Raw genomic sequence first — 26217 nt, 5'->3', positions numbered from 1 at the left:
TGTTCAAGCCTTTATTGACAGAGTAAATATTACTATTTTGCCGAAAAATAAAATGTATAAATGTTTGAATAGTTTATTTATCATTTAATGAAAAACCACCAACTACTCTTAAATAATTTATTTGAATAAGGCAACACCTACTTGCTTAAAGTTCTCCATAAACTCCAGAATCAAGCAGCTTGTCTCATCTCTAGGACTTCATGTCACACCACTTCTTTATCAGCTTCACTGGCTTCTGGTAAAGTTTCAGATTGATTTTAAAATACTGCTTCTTATTTTTATGGCACTTTTAATTTTGCTCCTCAATATCTAACTGAACTTATTTATACCCCTTCTCTTAAATCAGCCAACTCTTTCTCCCAATGGGCACAATGGGTGCCAGATCTTTTAGCTCTTTGGCTCCTCGACTATGGAGCTTTCTTTCCCTGGATCAAAGGAGTAGTGATAGTCTTCACACTTTTAAAATCTCATCTCAAGACCCATCTTTTTCTTTTATATCTTTTATCATGTTATTTTATATTCACAATGTGTTTTGTACCTGCAAATTCTTACATGGATTTAAAATGTTGTTTGGCAGTGTTTTATTAATTGTTTTAATTTGTTCTGTTATGGCTGTTGATGCTTGTTGTAAGGCGATCTTGGGTCTCCAGAAAGCCGGTATTTACAAATGACTGAATAGTTATTATTATTATCATTAGTAGTAGTCATAGTAGCAGTAAAATTAATCCTTAACAAAGCATGAAAATGCAGTCATAAAGCATGCTATATATTTGCTTAAGCCAAAAATATTTGTAGTATTTGTTTTTTGTAGCTAGCATTATTTGTAGCTTTATATATAAACTGCTTGCTTTTGTCTATTGATGTAGCATTAATGCTTAATAAACGATCAACTATTTGCTAATGCTTAATAAATGCTTAATAGTGTGCAGTTATTTTAATGTTACTGAAATTTCTCTAGTCTCAGAAATAAGAATTTGTAAAACTTTGTGGCTAAAATTATTGCTTCGTCCTTAAACAGTCCTCCCTTAATGCTTAATTGGAGGCTTCTAAACTCCACACAGTATGGCAGAGTACATAGTGTACAGTACGTAAATGGGAATAAAGTATTGATAGTTTTCACATCGTCACACCATTATGTAAACACCCCACTGGCATGCAAAACATTACTACACTGTAAAAAATCTTATGTGCTATTTACAAAAAAAAATTGTGGTAACACTATTGCACGTATTATTTTTAAGTAAATTTCAAGACTTGATTTTTTTAGCAAAAACCACTTGAATGAATCATGTGAAAATTACTAAATGTTTTGAGTGATAAATGAAGATTTTAATATTATTAGCGGAATGTGCTTTTATAATTTAAGCTAATCCACCACCATTTACTCATATTTATTTTTTTTTAACAAAAACCACTTGAAAGAATCATGTGAAAATTACTAGTTTTTTTAAGTGATAGATGATGAATTTAATATTATTAGTGGAATGTGCTTTTATAATATAAGCAAATAAATCACCATTTACTCAAATTTATTACTGAAAATTACTCATTCATAAAATGTAAAATATATAATGTATAATTAAAAACATACACAATACATTTTGGCCAAATATAATTTTATTACATGTTACACTGATAACAAAATGGTACAATATGTTAAACAAATCTATATAAAATTTACAGCAATGCTAATCTCTGATAAAATTTTCTTTATCCATGTCATGGAAAAAACTGACCTGTCAACTTTCCTTTGTAGGAATAGTCACATTTTAGACAATATTTGACAGAATTTGTGTATTGCAAACTTAATATTCGTTTCTTTGTAAGTGATTTTAATTTGTGGAATAGTTGTATAAATCCAGTTCAGCGATTCTAGATTTTCCAGGCTAGCCATGACTTATCCTCCAAGACAATGCAGAAGTACTCATGGTTGGTCATCCCTCTGACAGACAGCAATTCTCTGTGCATTCCCACACTGTAAAATAAACATTCACGTTTATTATATTGAAATTATGCAGTTGTACATTTCAAATGTTTAAGGTTTACTAAAACACATTAAGGAAATATATTAATGAAATAAACCATTTCTTTGTATCTCTGTGAACATTAATTCTTCATAATGTTTGAGTAGATGTTGCTGACTGACACAAATACACAAGTATTTTGACTTATAATGGACAGGGTGTTTAAATGTATACTAGTGTACAGACATTTATAAAAACAAACTATGTTTATACAAGGAATAGTGCATTCAACAGTGTAATGCTTGAGCTATATATGTTTTTGTAAGCATGCAAAAATATAAAATGCAGTTTTCGGAAGATCATAAATATCTGAAACAGTTTGAGACCCTTACATTGCACTCCTGGATGAGCTCTTCATCTTATTCATACAGATAAACCAGCAACAGAGGACGACATCTCTCATTTCATCCCTGATTTAATGTGAGGTCTGATGCAAAAAAGTGTAGAAATTAGTAATAATAATAATAATAATAATAATAATACACAAATAACATTATTAAAAATACCTGATGTATGGCACCCATTCTCTTTATCAAAATCTGCCTCAATAAACTGCTCCTCTTTAGTGGGAAAACACTGCGAAAGTTTTCTTCATTAAACTGAAAAATGAAGCAAACAAATATTAGTATTTATGTACAGTATTATATATAAACAGTTCATTACATTACATCAGCAATGCTGTAAAAGGAACCTTATGAAATGGAAAAGCACTAGCTGTACATAAACCCCATTGAATAGCTAGCTAACTTAGCTTAGCTTAGCTTAGATTTACCACTTAACAAGCTCACTGTTGTTCATCTGCTTAACTGTTGCCTGATCATTGCTGTTAAATATTACAATGCAAATAATTTGTTCATCTTCATTATATAATTCAGAATGAACATTGAAGCAAATCAATTTCAAATAGGAATGGGTGGTTAAAACTACCCGTGTATCCCTATATACATCATATGGCAAAAACTAAGCTCCTGAACAAGCTTGAACAGCATGTGTCTTTTCTGAAAGAGCTTAGGTTATTTAAGACAATAAAATGATAAACTGTTAATGCTTACCTCTTAACATGCTCGCTGTTGATCTGCTCCTTCAAAATGTCGTCTGATCACTGCCGTTGTTGAGATTCAAATGCAAACATCTCAATCAAATCCACATAATTGAGTGAATTTTCTTAAAATAAACGTGAAGCCATCTTTCCTCAATTTTATTAGCTTAATTGGTTTCTCAAATTAAGCTTAGTAATTGCACTATTTTGCTTAAAAAAATAAGTAAAATTTAAATCTTAGTTATATTAGCGAAATCTTCTTAATATTTTATAATTAATCCAGAATATCACTTTTTTAAAGAAAATATGCTCATTATTTTTAATGACCACATTAATTTTTTTAATGAAAATTCCAAGCCTCAAGATTCATTTTTTACAGTGTATATCCCGCTGACCACCAAGTCATGGGCTGAATAATTTCTCTTTTTTTTTATGTAGCCAAATGGTTGTTGTGCAATAAGGTTTAGCTTTATGAACCGCCGACAAGACAAACCTGAGCTGTGCTTTTACAGAATTCCTTCAGAGAAAGAATAGCCAGAAAGGAGAAATTGATAGATTTGTGCCGAATGGTAGCATTATTGACCCTTAACAATCCATAGTACTGTCAGTGTGTTTGTATGCTTTTTATACCCTTTCTATTCTAATTTGCAGGTCAAATGCAATTAAAATCGAAGTATCAATATCAGCAAATATTAAAACCAGCAAATTTCAAGTAAAAGAAACACCAAATATAAAATCATACATTGCTATCACGCCGGCAGTAATGATTAAATGGCTTACGCTAGAGATAGCGCTCCTGCTCATACATCAAAGTTAAGCCTCCACATCAAAGTTTCTGAAAGCAAAGAAGTTCAAGGTGCTTTAGGATTGGCCAGCCCAGTCACCAGATATGAACATTATTGAGCATGTCTGGAGTAAGATGGAGGCATTAAAGATGAATCTTGATGAACTCTGAGAGTCCTGCAAGAACACTTTCTTTGTCATTCCAGATGACTTTATTAATAAGTTATTTGAGTCATTGCAGAGATGTATGGATGCAGTCCTCCAAGCATATGGGAGTCATACACAATATTTATTCCTTTTCCACTGCACCATGGCTTTATATTTTATACTGTACATTATTTAAGTGACAAGACTTTTGTCTAGCAAAGTCAGACCTTACTGTCCTAATTAAATCATTAAAAAACAAGGCATAATAATTTTATTATGGTAAAATAAGCGTAATCTAGAGGCCTTTGCCTTTCATTTAAGCCACTTCTGATACCAAATGATCAACTAGAAGTCAACCTATTATTTGTTGTTCCTAAAACTTGGAAAAGCAGCAAGACTTCTGTCATGTTGTGTATTTTCTGAATCTGTCATCCTATTAGCACACTTGAGAACCTCAGCAGATGCGTTAGGTCACCCAGGTGGTGTTTTCTTCTTTGTTTTAACATTCCTAGCTGCTTTTTCCATGCTAAATGTTGCAGTTTATTAGGCAAGTAAGGGTGGTCCTCTTGTTGAGAAGTTTGCTTGCAGGGTAAGTTAGACTCTCTTTTGTGCCAGTAGTTTTCATCTCCTTTCCCAATGTTCTTATTCAGTGCACCACATCCTCCTTATCTGCTTTTCACCAGAGGGGCATTTATTTATTTGCGACAGCTTGGAAATTGGGGTCCATGACCGTAACGGGTATAGACTCCTGTCTACCTGTGCTTTCGCGGTTCCCTCCGACTGTGCGTAATCAAGTCCTGTGTAAATGCAGTGACACGCTTTGACCCCTTTTACAATCCGAAAGTGCTTCTGCTTGCAACTCAAAACTCGACAAGCTTTGACAAAAACCATTGACATCAGCGCTGAGTCATTCCGCTGTAATCCTGGGCTGGGGGGGTAGGGTAGGAATTGGGGCTTTTTCATAATGTTTGCTTTTGCCAGGCAATTCTCCTCTGGCCTGATAGCATCGAGCTCCTGTGTAAATATTACGCACTGTGTCTTCATTTGAACCGATGCGACAACACTCATGGTGCCACTGGGAACATGATTAAGAGATTAGTTTTCTTGTTAGATGCTCTCTGAAGACAACGGCACAAAAGAAGCACAGTCAAGGTACATGCTGTGCAGCGCACACCGCAATTTCCCCCATGCCCGAGAGACGTTTTAATAAACAGCTGGATTTTGTGTCGTCACGCTGGACCGAGAGCATCTCGAATGCTTGATTACAGAATGTGAGCCAGTCGTGAACCAGACAGACGGCCCCTTGCGGAAACACATGGCGCTTTTGGCCGATGGCACCCTGTTGCCGTAGTCTGGATTCTGTAATAGCAATGGCTTCTTTTTTTTTCTGGCGACTCTCCCAGCGTTACTCTGGCATGTATCGCGGGGCAGAATGCTTGGCTGTGTTCTGAATTGCTCATTACATCCCCAGAGGCAAACATAGGCCAACCCAAAGATACAAACAAAGACAGACGCAGCCGACAGCAGGGAGCACCCCCCCCCCCAACACACACACACACGCATACTGCACGGTGACTGCTCACATTTCTCTTGCCGCTAGCATGCAGTCCTAAGACCCACTTGCTGATAGAATTCCATTAATTCAGTGTGTTGCGAGCAGGGATGTACAAAACTGGCTGTTTTAAAGACAACTATGAGAAATCTTAGTGCAGTTAGACTGTTTTGATGTTCTGTTCCTACATTGGACATGTTGCTAGCCTTTATATTTATGTATTCTTGCTTGTGCTAATTGGTTGGCTCAAAGTATTTAGCAATAACATAGTTTTTGATCAGGCAGGGGTAGGATCTTGTAAAGAGGCTAGCTTTTTGCCGTCTTTTCTTAGTTCTTGTAACCCTTAGGAGAAAAACGTATTGCTTGCCTGCTCATTTAAATAACAACAGTGTTTTAAAGTGAATAACTCACTAGTAGACAACTTCCCAGAGAAACTCTGACTGCGCTAATAGTGATAGGACACCATGATAATTAGTATACTGCTACTAAAGGTATCAAAACAGAAGACATCATATAAGAAAATGATCTGCATAAACAAGTTGGCCTTACTTATTGATGTGTGAATTGCTTGACAATTAATTTAATTCCTTAACTGTTTACGAGTGTTGCTTTTTAAACCACATCACAATTAGCATATGTAAAGTTTGTCACAATTCATAATTGTCACTGCGGTTGCAGGAAAACATCATTAAATTTCCAAACTGGAAGGCTGACTAGATGTAACTAAGTAAACATCACTCCACTGATCTCAAAAGATGCACTAATGACATGCGTCAGAGGCGTCCTTGTTAGTGCACCCACTTCCCATGCATGAATTGCTGGTTCGAATCCCATTTGGAGCGAGTTTAGAAGAACTGGAGATGTTACATTTGTGCAGGGATCTGGATGGGATTGAGATTTAGGGGACGAGTTTAGCAGAGGCCAGCAAGTCAGAGCTGTGCAGGTAAAGCTTACTTTGAGTAACAAAGTAAGGCAAGTTTATTTATATAGCAAATTTCATACACAATGGTAATTCAAAGTGCTTTACATAAACAAGAATAAAATAAATAAGAAAATAAAATGATTAAAATAGATAAAAACAGATTAAAATGTGTTTAAAAGGGTTATAAAAGAATAAAAAAGAAAAGAAAGAAAATAGTGCGATCTGTCGGACATAGCACAGTGCTCTTTCGGTAAAGGCACAGCTAAACAGATGTCTTTTCAGTCTTGATTTGAATGTACCTAATGTTGTAGCACATCTGATCATTTCTGGAAGCCAGGGGCGTAAGGTGTAAACTCTGGCCACCCCTGTGGCCACCCCAATATGATTTTGCTGTTGATATTATTAATTTAATTGTACTTGCGTACATTCACAATATTTTGATAAAAAAAAATAAATAAATAAATAGCAGCCATGAGTTATTGCGAATTGATTGGTGCCACTGACGTAGCTGATTCACTGCCCCTCCCTCTCCCTGATCGTCATTGACAGCACACACACCTTTAATAGATAGCAATGGCCTTAAGGTACATTAATAGGAAAAAGCTGTATTAATAATATTGTGGCTCAAAAAGGAATATGAATAAATTATATTATTAGAGTCTGTAGAGTGAGTGTGCGTGTGTATATAGTAATGCTTTTTGTTCATTTGTTTGTTTTATTAAATAATTCATTAATCTTCATTAATTTTAGACATGACATATACCATATGCTGTACAATAAAAATATGTGAAAAATAACTGAAATGTTTATTTCATAGACATTTTAGGAATTAATTGGAATATTTCAAGACTAATTAAATGAATTAAAACCACATTATTTAATTTCCCTAAAACAAAAATATAACATTACATTGAATTCATAAATTGTTTTGTGTGTGCCACCTCAAGATTTGCTGCGGCCTTTTCTGGCCACCCCAAAAAAGGTTTTCTGGGGGCGCCTCTGCTAGAAGCTGATTCCAGCAGCGGAGGGCGCAGTAGCTGAAGGCGGATTCATACTACTTTGAATGAAGTCTTGGAATTTTTAATTTTCTTGAGCATATTTGTAATGTATTGAGGTCCAAGGTTATTTTGTGATTTACTAATGAGATACTTTAAAATCTATTCTGAATGCACAGTAACTGGGAGCCAGTGTAAAGACCTGATGACAGGTGTGGTTTTTCTGGTTCTGGTCAGAATCCTGGCAGCAGCGTTCTGGTCTTTTTGGGAAGGCCAGTGAGGAGTCCATTACAGTAATCCACCCTGCTGGTGATAAAAGCATGAACAAGTTTCATCACTGGAAACAAAGCATCTAATTCTTGCAATGTTTTGATAGTATGTTGATTTACTCACTGCTTTGACATTCAGATCTGACTCCAGAATTACACCATATATCATAATTCATAATTATTTTTTGGGTGAACCATCGATTTACCACTGGAGCTACCAGATATAATACTAGAATTACTATAGCAGTCATTTTGACCGTTTTCATATAAGACATCACATTGCCACATCCTATTTACATTTAAACTTCTATTAGAATATTATAATTAAGCTTTGACTGTCTGTTGCCATATTTTATGAAGTCCTTACCCTAAAAATAGAATCTTTTTGGTAATACAGCCTGTAAATGTGCACAAGTTACTAGACCAACCACAAAGGTCCATACCTCACTTTCATTTCCACTTTCACAAGCAGGAGAGCAAGTTTTTTTTTCCATGGCACTGAAAATGTTATAAAAGACATGTCTGAAGTAAAGTTATGATTTTGCCATCAGAAATTAGTTCACAGAGGCACGCATATTCAAAGTCACAGGGAAAAGGAGCTGACACTGAAATGCATGGAGCGTTTTGACCGCTATGATATAGTCGGTAGAAATACATTTGTGATTTGTAATTTTATTCAAACTGCAATGTTTGAATAAGAAATGTAAACAAATTTAGTAAAAGTCAGAGTATAGATATGTGGATTTATTTCAACAATTTATTTCAAGTTATTCAATTACAAAATATAAAACTGCTCAAAATTACCACCTTGATGTCCTAGTGTTAAACACTGGTTTGAATCCGAGCTTGTTTAGTAGAACCAGAGGTGTTACATTGGTGCCGTGATCCAGATGGGAGTGAGGTTCAGGGGAGGTCAGTGTAATAGTAGGTGGTGTGTGGATAAATCTCACTCCTTTGGCTTCAAAAGGTGCACTAAGGTCTGATGCTAGAGGCTGCAAACCTTTAAGTTTCACCTACCATACCTGAATTGCTGGTTTAAATCCCATTTGTCCACAGAAGATGTTTAGGGAAGATGAGTGTAAGAGATGCCAGTTGGAGGTGTATGGATAAACCTCACTACCATGGGCTCAGGAGGCGCACTAGTAATTGCTGATTTATTTTAGTATGGCTATCAGTGCACCCATCTCTGTAAACACTGGTTCACACTAGGTCTGTGCAGTTCATTGGGGTTTGGTTTTGATTTTAGCCTCCAACAATTATGAAATTGCATAATGAGTATGAAATTGTATGTGTGGTGTAATGTGTAATTGAAAATTAGATAAGTGTTTGTTAAAGTGACATTGCATACTGTATATTACTGTATGCTTATGTTTTATACCTTTAAATAAATACACTTTGTCATTCTAAACCATCTTTATTACTATATTGACCAAAATGATTGTGATTATTATTTCTATTCTATAATCAAGCAGTTCCTCACTGATGTGAGTTGAATGAAGAGGTTACATCAGGAATAAATACAGTCCAAGTAATGCACTTCCACATCTTAGACCACACTTGCTTGATAAAACAGGATTTTGGGCTTAATACATTCAGCCAAATGAATAAAGCTGTGTGTTTGGAGAACGGCATCAAAGTGAGTCTCTGAATTAACCAGAAGTCATATTGCTGCACTGGGGCGGCTTGGGTTTTCTTGAGCGTGAACAAGTGGATATTAATTCATCTTGACTGCAGAGAGATGCCATGTCGTGTGCTCCGGAACCCCAGGATGTGTAAGGCTTTAATGAAGTGCTGGTAAAGGAAACCAAAAAATGAAGACTCCCAGGGTCATGCTGAACATCGACCGCTGTATCAGAATTTAATCTGGATATGTCAACCAGGTTCTTGTGGATGAGCTCTTAAGGTTACAATGAATGTAACAGCATGACACATTAACTGGCATACAAGAAATTGTAAAATTATATACTTTATCTTTGCACTGTAAAAAATGCTGGCTTCCACACAATCAATTTGGGAATTAAGTTATCTTATTAGTTTTACATTCTGTGTATCCAGAAAGTATTCATAGCGCTTCACTTTTTCCACTTTTTTTATGTTGCAGCCTCATTCCAAATTTTATTCAATTCATTTATTTCCTCAAAATTCTACACACAATACCACATAATGACAATGTGAAAAAAGATTTTTTGAAATTGTTGCAAATTTATTAATAATAAAAAACCTGAAAAATCACATGTCCATAAGTATTCACAGCCTTTTCCGTGAAGCTCTAAATTGAACTCGGGTACATTCTGTTTCCACTGATCATTCTTGAGATGTTTCAGCAGCTTAATTGGAGTTCACCTGTGGTAAATTCAGTTGATTGGACATGATTTGAAAAGGCCTTATACCTGTCTATATAAGGTCCCAGGGTTGACAGTGCATGTCAAAGCACAAACCAAGCATGAAGTGAAAAGAATTGTCTGTAGACCTCCAAGACAGGATTGTCTCGAGGCCAAGGCTGGGGAAGGTTACAGAAAAATTTCTGCTGCTTTGAAAGTTCTGGGCACACTGGCCTCCGTCATCCATAAATGGAAGATGTTTGGAACCACCAGGACACTTCCTAGAGCTGGCCGGCCATCTAGGCTGAGTGATCGGAAGAGAAGGGCCTTAGTCAGGGAGGTGATCAATAACCCGATGGTCACTCTGTCTGAGCTCCTGCGTTCTTCTGTGGAGAGAGGAGAACCTTACAGAAGGACAACCATCTGTGCAGCAATTCACCAATCAGGCCTGTATGGTAGAGTGGCCAGACGGAAGCCACTCCCCACCTGGAATTTGCCAAAAGGCATCTGAAGGACTCTCAGACCATAGGAAACTAAATTCTCTGGTCTGATGAGACTAAAATTTAACTCTTTGGAGTGAATTCTAGGCGTTACGTTTGGAGTAAACCAGGCACCGCTCATCACCAGGCTGCTTCAGAGTGCTCTTGACCTCAGACTGGGGTAACCGTTCATCTTCTAGTAAGACAATGATCCAAAGCACACCGCCAAAATATCAATAGAGTAGCTTCACAACAACTCGGTGAATGTCCTTGAGTGGCCTAGCCAGAGCCCAGACCTAAATCCTATCGAACATCTCTGGGGAGATCTGAAAATGGCTGTGTACCGTCGCTTTCCATCCAACCTGATAGAGCTTGAGAGGTGCTGCAAAGAGGAATGGGCAAAAATTCCTAAAGACAGGTGTGCCAAGCTTGTGGCATCATATTCAAAAAGACTTGAGGCTGTAATTGCTGCCAAGGGGCATTAACAAAGTAGTGAGCAAAGGCTGTGAATACTTATGTACATGTGATTTTTTTTATTTTTTTTTATAAATTTGCAACAAGTTCAAAACATATTTTTTTCACATTTTCATTATGGGGTATTGTGTTTAGAATTTTGAATAAGGCTGTAAAAACGGAGAAAAAAAAAACGGACAGATTCCGGATGCACTGTATTTAACTGGATTGAATGTAAAAAAATTAAGTTTAAGTTGAAAACCACCAAAATGGAGCAAAGAGTTGTTAAAATAAGTACATTATAAAGGAATTAATATATATAACATCTTGAAACTCCGTAGTTTCCGAGCACAACTTGTTCCTATGAAGTTATCATGTTCTTAGGTAGTCTGTTGTATCCCCAACATGTATTTTAGTGTGTAACATGCATTTAGCATTGCAGTACAGATACTAATAAATATAAATGGCTGTTTTAAATCCAGAGGAACAAAAGGTGATGTCATTATTCAGAAGAAGCTGCTTGTCTATTTATATTCGTTAGCTCTATAGGCGCAGTGTGCAAGCTGAAAATAGCATTCATTATTTGAAAGTGACTCAAAGCCTGCAGTAACCACCAAGGCAGCGTTGATCTGCCATGCTTCAACAGATCATGGCATATTTCGCTATACCATTGCTCTCCGTTAGCTTTCTTGTCTTCTGGTGTTCGGCTGCATCAGCGGTGTCGGCACAGGTGTGCGTGACTGATTTTCAACACTGCCTTTATCTGCAGCGTCAGCTTATTTCCACTCCACAGCATTAGTTAAAGTGTGTCAGGCTTGCGTATGATGCGTTTCTCAAATTGCGCTTGAGGATTGTGGTCTTACATGAACCTGACATGAAATCCCATCTCAGCCTCTTCTGCAGTGTAAAAAAAAAAGGCAGATTGGTGCAGAATTGCAATGACTTGTAGCTTATTGGATTTTAAAAAGAATGACCAGGGCTTCATTTCCCAGCTCATGCAATTCATGAGCTCAAGTCTCATGGTCCTTGACCTCCTTTGGAATGATAAAGCGGCATCTATAGTTTCCTCCAATCCGAATATGCAAGGGAATATTTAAATATGAATGTGTGTGGTTGCATAATTGGAGGGTTTCCAGTCTTTGTGCTCTCAGATGAGAGCTTGATCTGGTCTTCATTTATGGTAAACAGGAATGCTGCAGCCTTGCGTATTGGATATGAAAGACATTTACACGTGGCTTTGTGGACATCATTCACCCCTCCTTGCAGGGCTAGGGAGCGTCTTTCAAGAGCAAATTTTTTTACAAAAATTTATGTCTTCAAATAAATGGTAATAAATGCTTGGATGGTGCGTTATTAAATAAAATGCAGCTGTTTTCAATTTTAAATCAGTTCATGCATGTGTGAAGATTGCTATTCCTTTGTTATTAAAGGGCCATGAAACCCCCCTGCCTCAGCAGGGTGTTTTTACACCTCTAGTTTGAAAAAAGTAAGGAAAGTGGGTGAGTCCAGCTTTGTTTAGGTAGGAGTGGTGAAAGAGGGAAGGGTTTGCATGAAAAGGGGAGTTTCTGCTTGAGCACGCACTGATTTTTACAGAGGCAAAACAACACACAGATGCAGGGGAGAAAGACAGTGACTGTGTTTACATGAACATCAGTAATGAAATTATTTGCCAAATTCTTAATTTGTGGACTTTAACTGCAGTTTAGCATTTTTACGTTCATTCAGGAACATTTCATGCATGCCCCCATGACAAACCAGATATTGGATGCGAGGAACTGCTGGAAGAGTGTAGTTTTTAATGGAATGTTTGATACCGTACTCCGTATGGAAGAAAAAAACCTCAGCATTTCTCGGTAACTTAGATGCACTCTGTAGGTAGCATCAGAAACAATGCGTGTATAGACTATCCTGTCACAAAATGTGGCGAAAATCCTACACAACAGTAATAGTTTGATTAAGGTGTTTGCATTCGGAGAGCAGCGTTTACAGCAGATCTTTAAGTCGATAATATTGTAGTGATATCAACGTACTGTAAACTTAGTAACTAAATAATTTTGACTAAGATATGTCTTTAAAAACTTAAAGACTACTGCTGACGATACCAACTAATTTTGCCTCTGAATAAACATAAACAAAGAACACTGATCACACACTTACCAAATCTGTAGAGACAGGACAATCAACACAAACTGGAACCGCGTCTTTTTAAAAAGAAGACGAGTGGCAAATCCGATCTCGGGTAAAAAATGTTCCTTACAAGCCTATTTTTGTTGGATGTTAACAGACCACTGTAATCCACACGTGAGTCCAGCTGCGCTCTCATAGCGGCTAATTAAAAACAATTCATTGTAGCACATTTATGAACGCAACACTGACAACCCATGTTTCCTAACAATTATTCTTCTTCCACTTGTTTTAATTACGGTTGGCAACACAACGTGGCGTCTCTCTGCCGTTTGAACATTGTAACCTGTAGGAGGTAGCAGGTCTTCGAAGCTATCATGCATATTAATGAAGTTGCGCCTCATTGGTGGATTGATTCGTTGGAACCAAGTCTATCTCTTGAATTAATGATGAAAGCACAAAAACGTCACAACCCTTTAATATGATTGCCACTGGGCATTTACATAACTGTCAATGCAAATGGAAACATTTTATGCATTTTTCATAGTTTATTTACACAGCAATGGCATTTTGGGGGATTTAAAAATGGAAAATGTTTTAAAGTGCAGGTTTTTGAAAACTAAACCATTATTATTTAAAAATGGCGACATGCGCAAGTTTATGACATCTTCAGTGTTTAACCCTGAGTGCGTACTTTATAACCAATACAATGGTAGCCATGTTTCCACCTAGGGGTGTAATGGATCAAGGTTGATCTGTGATTTGTACGGATCACAACTCGCAGTTCAGAACACACGTGGCCTGCAGATTAATACATATATTTTTTTACTGGTAGATTAATCCTAAATTTGTAATGTTCACAGAGAGATCGTCTTCTGTGTCATTCAAGTCACATGTATGAAAGCATTTAGGCTTTCCTGTAAAATATGATGACGGAAGAAGTTGAGGTTATTCGGGATGTGGGGGGTTTCATTAAAGGTGTTTTCTGTCACAGCTTGTTTAGCCTGCATTAATGCCTTCAGTGTAAGCTGCATGGTTAATTATTAAAAGATCAGGATCTCAACACCCACGCAAAATAAACTATAAATGATGGTGATTTGCATATGTTTATTAATACTTCGAATCGCTGCATTAAAATCTGTGATTGAAAAACGCAAAAATCAAGAAAGAGATTGAGGCTTTTGTTTTTTGAGTTAGTTATAATTAGTCAAATAACACAGAAATACTGGAATAACAGTTTATAGTTTATATAAAACCACTGATGTTTATGGTAAAGATTAAAAGCTTTCTAGGCATTTAACTTGACGCTCAAAGAAGAAAGTTGTAGGCAGCGATTACATTATTTAACCAGCCGTCAAAAAAATGCCACTGAATGATTCTTAAAAAAAATGACACTTCTACCAATGAAACCTGACATTTTATGAGTGAATAACTGAATCATTTATTGAAAATGAGACTAAAAATAAATATGGCTTGTACAAATTATAATCTTTGATTTAAACTGATGACTAAAAAACTCTGTTACACCACTATTTCCACCTATTTTAATGGTCATTTTGGACAATAAAAACGGAGTAGGATAAACTTAATTTGTAGGAAAAATGTGCATAATCTGCAATGGAAACACATTTATTAAATAAATTCCAGCAATTGCATTAAAAATGTCATGTGGTTTTGTTTTAATCGATTGTGATAACAAAAATGGACAAACCAGTAGACTGACCACATTGCACAACATCTGAGATGTTGTATTGGTCATTCTAAAATGCCTTAGCCAAATCTGTCAACAAAGTAGTTCATCCGCCTTCATAAGCTAGTTGTGACTTAAGGCTCGGCGATTTGGCCTAAAATCAAAATCTCGATTAATTGAACATTTTAACTGGGTTGCAATCAATGAACGATTATTTTATTTGTTTATTTAGTTTTTTTGCCAATTATAGTTCACTGATAAGTTTTGTACAATAATTATGCTCACATATTACAAGTGAGAGATTTTTGAAGGAACGGTGCATTACTTGATTTTAAAATAATTGAAGTAAACACACACTATCTATGATTATTTATTGAACATCGTTGAACAACTGAAATTAAAGCACACATTGCCCTAAATGAACAGTAGCTTTTTTCTTATTTAAAAAAGTGAAAACAAATGAATTATTTTCAATGTTTTCAAAAGTCGAAATTATAATTTTCAATGTAAATAATAATTGTATTGTAATTGAAAATATTCCAGCTCAAGGCATATCTGGCGCAGCTACCAATCGTCAATGTTATGCAAACATGCAACGTGTAGTAAAATTTTTAGAGAGGTGCGCGGGTATGCAACCGTGCAAAGGCTGCGCCGGACCATACCCATGCATTCAATGCAGAAGTATAAATCAGCCTTAACAGAGTGGGGTGGGGGGGGTAGTTGGGGTCACGTGACTCCACATGCGGTAGAGAAATTAATTGAAAAAAATTGACCTGGAAGAATTTGATCGATTATAGATTAAAGTCGATTTCGATTACTTTTCGATTAATTGCCCAGCCCTATTATGACTGTTCCTTGCGTTTTGTCTTTTGAGCCACAAGTATTAAGTTCGCAGCAAATTTCATTTATCTTATTGAGACTTGATGCCAGTTTATTGCCAAGAGATCGTTTTGTTCATTGGATAAAACACTTCATGCTTTATTCGCATAAATTGCTCATAAACTTAGTTTGCATCTTTATATGAAAAAAATAAGCTAGTGGTGGAAGGAAAGATCAAATGTTTGCAGGTCGTAATTTTTATTACATTTTTTTATATAAAGTGATATCATCATCAACAGGTCTAGGAAGCAACTTTACAGTATTTCTTTTTTTAGTTTATTGGCATGACATTTTTCATCTGTACACAAAATTAAAATACTTTAGTATATTTATTAAGCATTTAATATAAAATATAATTCAAAAAATGACTGATTTTGCTAATACATATTTTGCTTGTTTAGTTAAAAAGATTGTGCTTTGACAAACTGAACATCTCCATTATTCAAATTTGAGCTTTGTCCAAAGACACTATGAATGCTGTAATGATATACAATAATAAAATAAAGATGTATATTAAATAAAATATGAATTAATAATACAGTAGTCAACATTTGAAGTGGTTCAAAACCTTTTATCTAAGTTGTCCTAAAACTATTCAACAACACTCGTTCTTGTCCTCGGACAATTCTAAAAAAAACATTTTTGATCTGCTTTAAATGTTGACAACTGTAAAGAATTTCTTAATTATGCATACTGTTATATAAAAAAAGAAAAGTGTGTGTGTGTGAGAAAAAGAATTTAATTCTGCAAGTGGCATTGGCAGCGCTCTCTCATTGGGATGCCCTCTGGCTTTCTGTCACTCTTGCTGCCTCTTCTTCTTTCTTGCTGCCTCCCAGTAGGGACCCATTTGGGACCCGTTGGGACTCTGGCTCTGCTCTGCATGACTTCCATCACGGCTGCCTCTGGAGGCGGTGACTTGGTCTGTCTAGCACAAAGCCCTCACGCACACACACACACACACACACACACACACACACACACACACACACACACACACACTAATGGTGCAAATTAGGTTCTGCTCTGGCAATGTCATTCAGCGCTAAAAGAAGTATGCCCAAAGTTTCAGTTTGGACAACTCGAATGCCTGAGCGACATAGAAAAATTTGAGTCACTTCTGTCTTTCTGCCTCATGGTGATTTCACAGCAGCATGTCACTTTGTATTATTGTGTAACACGTCTCTCTGCCAAACTGAGGCATGATAAAACATGCCATGCTGCACAACTTCCTGTGGTAGTACTATAGAAACCGGCTAGTTATCCTCCAACTAATGGAATCAGTTTCGGGTGTAATTGACTAAAGTAAGCAGCTTATTAAATGAACAAGCTAAGCTAACAAGTCTGTTGTATTTTTGTTAATGAACATTTAATTGTAATTCTTAATAATTATGACCAAGTAGAACTGTAATTTGAGAGATTCTGCTTCACAATTCCTCTTGGTATTGGCAAGCAGACTAGTTAGCCTTTAACCTGTTTGGAAACAGTGTTTGACATTAACTAACTACAGTTGTAGTAAGGCTACTAATTAATTTTAGTGGCATGACAGTAGCTGCTATTATTTCTTTCATAACTCATACAGTAACATATCTGTGAACATTCTGAAAACTTAAGATTATGGTCTCCAGAACATTTTCTCTTGCTTGAGTTTTTTTGTTCCAGTAAATAAAGCATTCTCTGTCGGTTAAACGAACCTTCCCAAAACATTCTTCTTTAGGTTTTCATTAAGTTGTTACAGAAGGTTAGTAATTCAATACCAAAAAGAACCTACAGAAAGTTCTAATTTGGTTCCTCAAACTAACTAAATAGGAACCAAATGGGAATATTTGTAATGTTTGCTTGGTTAACAATATGCAATGCAAATCAAAACATTGAAGTATTATATAAAACAGCACAACTCCTTTGTTGTAAGAAGTGGTTAAACACAGTAAAGTAAGTAAAGTTTTATTTATATAGCACCTTTCCCTGACATTAATTTACAAAGTGCTTTACAATAAGAGAAAACCATGAAACAGATAAAAGAACACATATCAATTGAAGAAAACGTATTAAGACATGTTAAAAATCCAAGTAAATCGGCTACATGAGTGCTCACTTAAAAGGTACTTAAAAGGTCTTGAATATGTAGGAACATGCAGAGCTCTATATGTAATGACCAGAATCTTAAAACTGACTCTAAAACTAATAGGAAGCCAGTGAAGTGCTTTAAGCACATGGGAGTAATGTGTGACCTCCTACTGGTGTTGGTTGAAAGCCTCGTTGCTGCATTCTGCACAACTTGCAATCGATCCATGGAAGATTTGTTCAGACAAGTGAAAATATCATTACAATAATCCAATGTAGCTGTTCCAGTTGCTATCTACTTACAAGCTAAAATTGTTTTCAATTTGTAACTAACAACTACTCAATGTTCATTAAATCAGATGCAGTTCCTGGAGGTAGGGGTGCCTTTCCCGAACAACAACGTAACTCGCGGCTGAACTATCATAGTACGATGCATAGTTTGGGAAAAGAACAATGTGGTGACGAGTTTACTTTTACAATTTGACGAGTCTACTTTTACAATTTGAAACATTCAATTCACTGCAGAAATCTTCTAAGCAACAGGTCCATGCCAGATATATTTCTTAATAAAAAACCTATTAAAATTCAAAGCATTAACGTATGCTATATGTTTTTGTTTTCACAAGCTTTGAAGAAGTAATGTTAATTTTGCTTTTAAATAATAGGTCACCTATAGCTTTCGTCACGAGCCACGGCTGTGTTCAAAATGGCATAAATGTTTTCTAAGTGCACTACTAAGAAAACGCAATTGTCAATATGAAAATCGCTAAAACTGAACTGTAAAAACACTTTGAAAGCAAATTACACCTAACAGAGATGACTTTAACGGCTTTAAAAAAAAATCATTCCAAGTTTACATGTTAGAATGTTCTAAATGAATAGGGCCAAGAAAGGATAATGGGGAATAGAACACAGCCAGGACCTATGCTTCTAAATACAGCTCTTGAGGTGTAGTTGGAAACGTGCAAGTTTGCGACGCAGTTTGCGAATGTTCGTTGGAACGATAGATTCGGGAAATGCCAAATCAACAAATCATGTTTGTAACTACAGAACTTGCAACCTAAGTTGGCTAACAATGTTTTTTGGAAATGCACCCGTTTGCTTCAAGTACAACGTCATTGGAACCGGTGTTAGTGGAGTGTAGGTAATTAGTGGTCATGCTATTGACTACTTTAATAATGTTACATTTATATTAGTTCAAATAGCTCTTCTAGTACAAGCTAAAAAAAATTGATTAATTTATGCCAAAGACTATAGAAAACACAAGACATGTCACTCCTATAGTTTTGAATGGGGAAAAGTGTAGCAGTCAATATGGTGAATAAAGCCCTGCCTACTAGTACAGAACCTAATCGTCGATCACTATAGCCTGACATTTCTCCAGTGGATCAGACGTGTGCTTTTATTATAGTTTGGTGGTCAACAAACACACTGAAATCTCAGCGAATAGTTGCTTCACATACATAGGAAATATATCCACATAAAGCTTGAAATCTGTACTTTTAAGTGAACCAAGTGCACTTGATAACAAAAGCGCGATCAGGTAAAGCATTATCCAGAGGATGATAATGTGTAGAACAGCCATAAATGAGGTTGGTGTCGTTATTTTGTTCCTTTCGAGTGCTCATTCTCACATCCGGCCAGCAGGGGGTGTGCAACCTGTCTGTATGAGTCCCAATGCCCCAGTAAAAGTGAAGGGGATGGTATACTGTCAGTGAGTACTGTCTTTCGGATGAGACAGCACAACTGAGGTCCTGACTCTCTGTGGTCATTAAAAATCCCATGGCACTTCTTTTAAAGAGTAGGGATGTAGCCAGGTCTCCTGGCCAAATTTCCTCCATCGGCCCTTAACCATCATGGCCTCCCAATCATCACCATCCACCGAATTGGCTGTATCACTGTCTCTCCACTCCACCAATAGCTGGTGTGTGGTGAGCTCACTGGCGCTGTTGTCCTGTGGCTGCCGTTGCATCATCCAAGTGGATGCTGCACACTGGTGGTGGTGTGAAGAGACAAACCCCTTCATGATTGTGCAGCGCTTTGGGTGTATGGCCATACACGGTAAATGCGCTATATAAATACATTACATTAGCTCGGGCAACCTGAAAAAATGCAGTTTTCAAATATTGTTTAGTTCGAACGTTTAGAAATGAAACTAAAGAGACTAAGGAGAAACTAAGGATTTTACTTATGATTCCAAATATGTAATGTGATCGTAAGCTTGGCAAACAGTTTTGGAGAATTTGATGTTTCCCAATTCAAACAGAATGCCTGAGCATACTGCCCGAGAGGCGTTTCAAAGATGGTCGCCGAGTGAAATCCGCACTATTTGCTGGAGTACTGGTAAACTGGCCTCCAGCTAATGCAAGACAGTAGCTTTACTTTTTCTAATTTACTTTTGAATGATGGACGTGGAACTCATTAAAGAACTCGAGTAGATGGAAAGGAGTATACCAATATACCACCCAAGAACATTTTTTTTCTAAGTAGAGTTTAAGATTTTAAAGTTAGATATATTTCCCTTGTGTGTGTGAGGTAAGTATTTATTGAGACTAAGCTCATTCAAGCTGCAAAAACTGTTGTGAAGAACACTTGAATGGACTGAGCCGGATATGAAGAATCATATAGGGGCCCTATCATACACTCGTGTTTTGCTCGATTTGTTGCTATTTGCAGACCAGCGCAACCCTAATTTTCTCATTTAGCACCACATTGTTTAAGTAGCTAATCCATTTGCACCACTTCTGTGGACTCATGGGCCTGCTGGTCTAAAATAGAGGTGTGTTAAGGATCATTGTTGGCGCGTTGCTATTTTGAGAAGCTGAAATAGACCGCTTCATTGACTATCTAAAAGCAGCTCTAAAGTCCAACACAGAGCGTGTTAGTTGTGCGCCTGTGTGGGTTTAAATGCACATTGCTTAAGACACACATGATGTACAGCAACACACAAAAATCTTTACATATGAAAAAATGTAAGGATTAAAATATTACAAAAATTATTATTTTCTACATGAATATAAAAAACACTGCCTTATTGCCTTATCTCAGTGGGCTTTTTCAGTTAATTCATTAAAATTTGCATGTTTATAATGTTATTATTATTATTAGCAGTATTATTTATTATATTCATATTTATATTTGTTTTATTAAAAACAAAATTAGATTTGTCCACCTGTTGGGTTTTGGAGATGTTCGCATCACCATGGGGCATAAGAATAGGACATGTTTGCATATAACTCAGTTTTATTGACCACACTTCGTTATTATTGTACATTTATTTATTTGTTTGCTGGAAATTAGAACTGAATTTAGAAAGTTTTGAAACAAATCTTTGTGTTTAACAAAATTAAATATGTAGGCTAATGGATGTCTTCAGTGGAGTGCATCCAACACCATTTCCTTATTCACAAAAGTAAAGTAAAATGTAAAGGAAAAAAGTAAAAAGGCTGAATAGAGGAGGCTCGTTCTTTATTCTCACGCAGAATGTTTGTTTAAATGTTTTTTTCGCTAGTAAAGCATTCAGTTTTACCATTCAGTTTTTCCACTTACAAATCTGCCATGTAAATAGCAGATGCACAACGGTGGGATGCAACTGACCCTTAAAGGGAATTAAAGGTGTCCTAAAGGCATATTTTCCGTCCTTAAAATAGCAAAAGTGGATTTTCACATGCTCTTAATGCTTTTGCGCCATGCTCTTTAGACTTTGCGCCTAGATAGTTAAAATAAAGCCCATAGCGATAGATGATTGGCTCTTTTACTAGAAGGTGCGGTTTCTTGCACTAAAGCTGCCATATTGACGATTGCATTTTTCCCATTCAATCGAGTGCATGTCTTGTGTCTTTAGTGCAGTTTACATTAGTGCAAGTTTGTTTTAAAACACTTTTTTTTTTTACTGTTTTAAAGGGCACATATGGTGAAAAATCTACTTTTCAAGCTGTTTGGACAGACATATGTGCATGTATGGTGTATAGACCGTCATATTGGGGTGAAATAAACACACCCAGTACTTTTTTTTTTTCAAATTTAACAACATAAAAACGGTGGACCAATTGGAGCGGTTTTCAGATCGACCGCAACTTTACGTAGGAGTGCGGTCCCCCCGTCCACCGAATTGATTGACAGCTGCGGGTATTAACATGTCCAGGTAGTCACGTGTATAATCAGATCAACAAGACCAGACGTGCGCAAAGCAATCGGGAATAAAAGGTCTGTTCAGTTCGCTAGAGTCATCAATCATCATTAAATGTGATCAAGAGTGAGTTTTACAAGTTTAAAATGTTTTAAAACAGTGCATGTGTGCTATGAAGTACAGCGATTTAGCTTAGCTTTACTTCATCAGCACAGCCGCGGGTCAGAACAATTATAAAAGAAGACGCTTCAATCCCGGTTTGTCTACGTTAAATCAGGTTTATTTTGTTCATTAACATAACAGATATCCATACAGCAGTGAAGATTAAATTGTATCCTGACACATATGCGTGCAAACAGTGTCTCTCTCTCTCTCTCTCTCTCTCTCTCTCTCTCTCTCTCTCTCTCTCTCTCTCTCTCTCTCTCTCTTTCTCTCTGTGCGCGCGCGTCTTTGATGTGTGTGCACGTGAACTTTGTAATAACTTTGTGTGTGACTCATCGTTGGAACTCACAAAATCTGCATCAAATCCTGAGGCAGCCGTGGGCGGCAACTGAGGCATGTTGCTGACAGGCACGTGGGAACGGTGGGCGGGGAGGACTAGCCTTAAAGGCCCAGTACAAAAAAACAGCAACCATGTTTTACCGCCTATAATACAGACACTTCAGACAGCTATAACAAATGGGTGTTTTGAGCTGAAACTGTACAGACACATTCTGTGGACACAAAAGACTTGTATTAAATCTGAAAAAAGAGCTAACCTAGGTGCCCTTTAAAAAAAAAACAATCTCCGTCCACACTACAAAACCTAAAACTTATGATACAGTATATGACCATTTATACTCACTGGGCATGTGCATATTTTGCCGGCATCCATACTTGGAGTCCACCATTTAATGGTCTTAAGTGGTGATGGGCTTAATGATTCAGGAAGCACAATTGTCCAGAAAGTGATTGTGAATTTCTGCACCTCCATTTTCAAGACTTTCCATTTCAGTTCATCTAAAGGGAAAACCAGTGTTTACAAATGAAAATGGGATCTTTAGTATTTTCCTAACACCTCATCTTTGCAAATCAAAGATGCCAGAAGGCAACTGAAACAAAACGTAGGCCTTTTAAAAGGAAAACACACTAGTGTAAATAACACCTTTGGCTTAGTTGACCATCATCTCATACCATCTAGCACCTTTTTAGCCTGCAAAAAATGTTACAGTTTCACTGTGTCGCAATGTTCTGTGGCCACTTTACCACCTTGAAAGCATTTTAACAGGGTTTAGCAGCCTGAGGGAAAACGCACACACACACACGCGTCAAGGTGACTCGCTCCAAGTGCCAAGGGAAGACCCTTCGACTCAGCCACATCCAGTGTCCCTCTCATAGGTTTATTTGGCTGCGAGCTGTTCTCACTGTTCTCAGTAATGCAGATGGTCTCACCGGACGGAGCTCAAACACATCCAGGTGCCCTTTTTGCCGCCCTCCACCACAGTTTGTTGCTTCAAATAAAGCGTGACGCACTCAGGCACTCCAGATCTCCGAAAGGTCAGTCTCTCTATTTTTTTCCCCCTTGAAAAAGAAGACAAAGGATGTTTTTCTTCTGCTGCCCTAGAATTCCCCTGTCTCGCCACTGTTTCTTGAACAGTTTTTCACAGCTGCCACTCAAACAGGCCATCTTAGAGGTTTTAATGGTCAGGCTGAGGTGTGTTTCAAAAACATCCACATCTAAGGCTGGCAGAGGCCATTAGGAGCAGAGACAGCATTGTGATGTGTCCATTAACCTTTTTTCTCCCTAAAGAACGTGGCAAGTTTTTTGGACTCGAGAATTCAAGGTCTCACAGTACTGTCTCAAATGCATTGTTTAAAATCTACCACACACAGGCTTTAGCGTGATGCCATTTGGAAGATATTAATGCTTATCTTAGGCCCTGTTTACACTAATACGTTTTTGTTTTAAAACGCATACGTTCTACTACGGTTACGCCGTCCTTCCACACTACCCCAGAGTTTTCGAGCCCTGAAAATGGAGCGTTTTGCAAATGCGCAAGTCCATTTTCATTTTGAGAGATAAATGCAATCAGTCAAATGTGCAGAGTCTGTGTATGTGTTTACATAAATTATTATATTAACTTATCTTTGTGCTCTGCCAAAACACCCTAAAATAAGTAATAGATAATGTCAGAAGAGTCGTGAGAGAGACGAGATGAATATCACGTTTAACAACTATAGTGAGATGAGATCCAGTGGTAGATCCTTGATGAACTGTCGAGCGCTGCTTTCACCTGAGGTGTGCTCGAAGCACCCGCTGACTGCCTGGAGCTCAGATGTCCGCATACACTGCAACGCATGCCAGAGTGTGTGTATGGTCACGTGATTTTCAGCAGTATAATGTGGACGGAGAGCTATTCAGAAACGCTATGTGAAACACCAATGTGGACGTGGATTGTTTTCATTCTGAAACGCTGTTTTAAAACAAAAACGTATTAGTGTAAGCGGGGCCTTATTCACTAAATAGGACAGAGGCAAGCCTACCTGGAATGAAGGGTCTTTCAGATTTATAATCTAGTGCAGCTTTTCCCAACCCTGTTCGTGGAGACACACCAGCAGTACATATTTTGGATGTCTCCCTTATCTGACCCATTAACTTCAGGTTTTGGCATCTTTTCTTATGTTCTGATGAGTTGATTCAGGTGCGTTTGATTAGAGAGAGGTTGAAAATGTGTGCCGTTGGTGTGCCTTCAGGAACAGGGTTGGGAAACACTGGTCTCTAGTGCATGTCTCTTACAACAAATGCTTTTGGGTTATTGCGATTAAGCAGTGTTGCTATTTGGAAGGTATTATTGTTGATCCAAACCTGCATGACTGCATTGTGAAACACAAAGGATGAGAAAATTTTTTTTTTTTTTTTTAATTTTCTATGCAATGAAATGCAGAATAATTCCAATGTTGTTTTTGATTCTATTGACTTTCATTGTAGAGAAAGAAATATTTCATTATGCCCTTAGTAATATAGATCCTTATATAAGGTAAAAGATGCTTTAATTAATCTTTATTTTAAAATAAATAACTAGTTATAATAATACTCATTCAGAGTTATTTTAAACATCTACATTATGAAAGCTAAACATTTAAATTGACATACTAATGAGATGCTATTAGATGTTATATTAAAAGTGACATACAATGTCAGAACTATAAGAAATGTGAAATTAATCAATTATAAAATGTTCAAATGCAAGATATTTTGTCAGTGAGATGAGAAAATCTCAAACTTACATAGTCATAATTATGAGGAAAATGTGTGAAATAGTCAAAATTGAGATTTGAGATGGAAAAAAATCTGGGGGTCTGCCCTTTAATAGTTAAGAAATAGTTTGCTCTGGTCTGTATCTTAAATAATATTAATAATTAAAATAATAGATAACTTCAATATACAGTTAAAGTCAGAATTTGTAGCTCCTGTTGAATTTATTTTTCTTTTTTAAATATTTCCCAAATGATGTTTAACAGAGCAAGGACATTTTCCCAGTATGTCTGATAATATTTTTTGTTCTGGAGAAAGTCTTATTTGTTTTATTTCAGCTAGAATAAAAGCAGTTTTTAATTTTTTAAAAATGATTTTTTTTTTAATTATTAAGGTCAAAATTATTAGCCCCTTTAAGCAATTTTTTCCCAATAGTCTACAGAACTATCTAATTAACCTAGTTAAGCCTTTAAATGTCACTTTAAGCTGTATAGAAGTGTCTTGGAAAATATCTAGTTAAAAACTATTTACTGTCATCATGGCAAAGATAAAATAAATCAGCTATTAGAAATGAGTTATTAAAACTATTATGTTTAGAAACGTGCTGAAAAAAAAAATCTCTCTGTTAAACAGAAATTGGGGAAAAAAATAAACAGGGGGGCTAATAATTCTGACTTCAACTGTTTATCTGACCAACCACCCCTATAATGGTTCATACCATTGTGAATGCATGTTTGCGACCAAAAATATAAATTCATCAGTTTGAAACTGGCAATCCATTAATCATCCATTAATCGCTGCAGGAAAGCAAACCTGTCACCGTTTATTTAATACCACAAATATCATTGAGAACCACTCAATATCCCTCAAAACACTGAAAACATAAGTTTGATTAGTAATTTAGATGTAATTGAATTAAATAAATTTGGTTCACTTAGGCATATTGCTGTACATAACCGAAAAACTTGACACCCCCGATTGTCGATGTATAATTCGCACCCGGGTTGTAGCTGGAAGGGCATCCGCTGTGTAAAACATATGCTGGCTAAATTAGCAGTTCAATCTGCTGTGGAAACCCCTGATGAACAAAGGGACTAAGCCGAAGGAAAATAAAT

General features: G+C 36.6%; 1 long non-coding RNA gene across 1 annotated transcript; it reads right to left on the bottom strand.

Moving 5' to 3' along the window:
- Nucleotides 1-1729: 1729 nt before the first annotated feature.
- LOC130216676 (uncharacterized) lies at nucleotides 1730-3220 on the bottom strand. Its single transcript, XR_008835819.1, has 4 exons — nucleotides 3077-3220; nucleotides 2531-2623; nucleotides 2357-2451; nucleotides 1730-1975 (listed from the first exon to the last, which is right to left on the bottom strand). It is a non-coding gene; the product is annotated as an uncharacterized LOC130216676 (long non-coding RNA).
- Nucleotides 3221-26217: the final 22997 nt, after the last annotated feature.

Source organism: Danio aesculapii, chromosome 22 (genome assembly GCF_903798145.1).
Source record: "Danio aesculapii chromosome 22, fDanAes4.1, whole genome shotgun sequence".
NCBI classification, from domain to species: Eukaryota; Metazoa; Chordata; class Actinopteri; order Cypriniformes; family Danionidae; genus Danio; species Danio aesculapii.
This window is presented reverse-complemented; position numbering and strand designations above follow the sequence as displayed.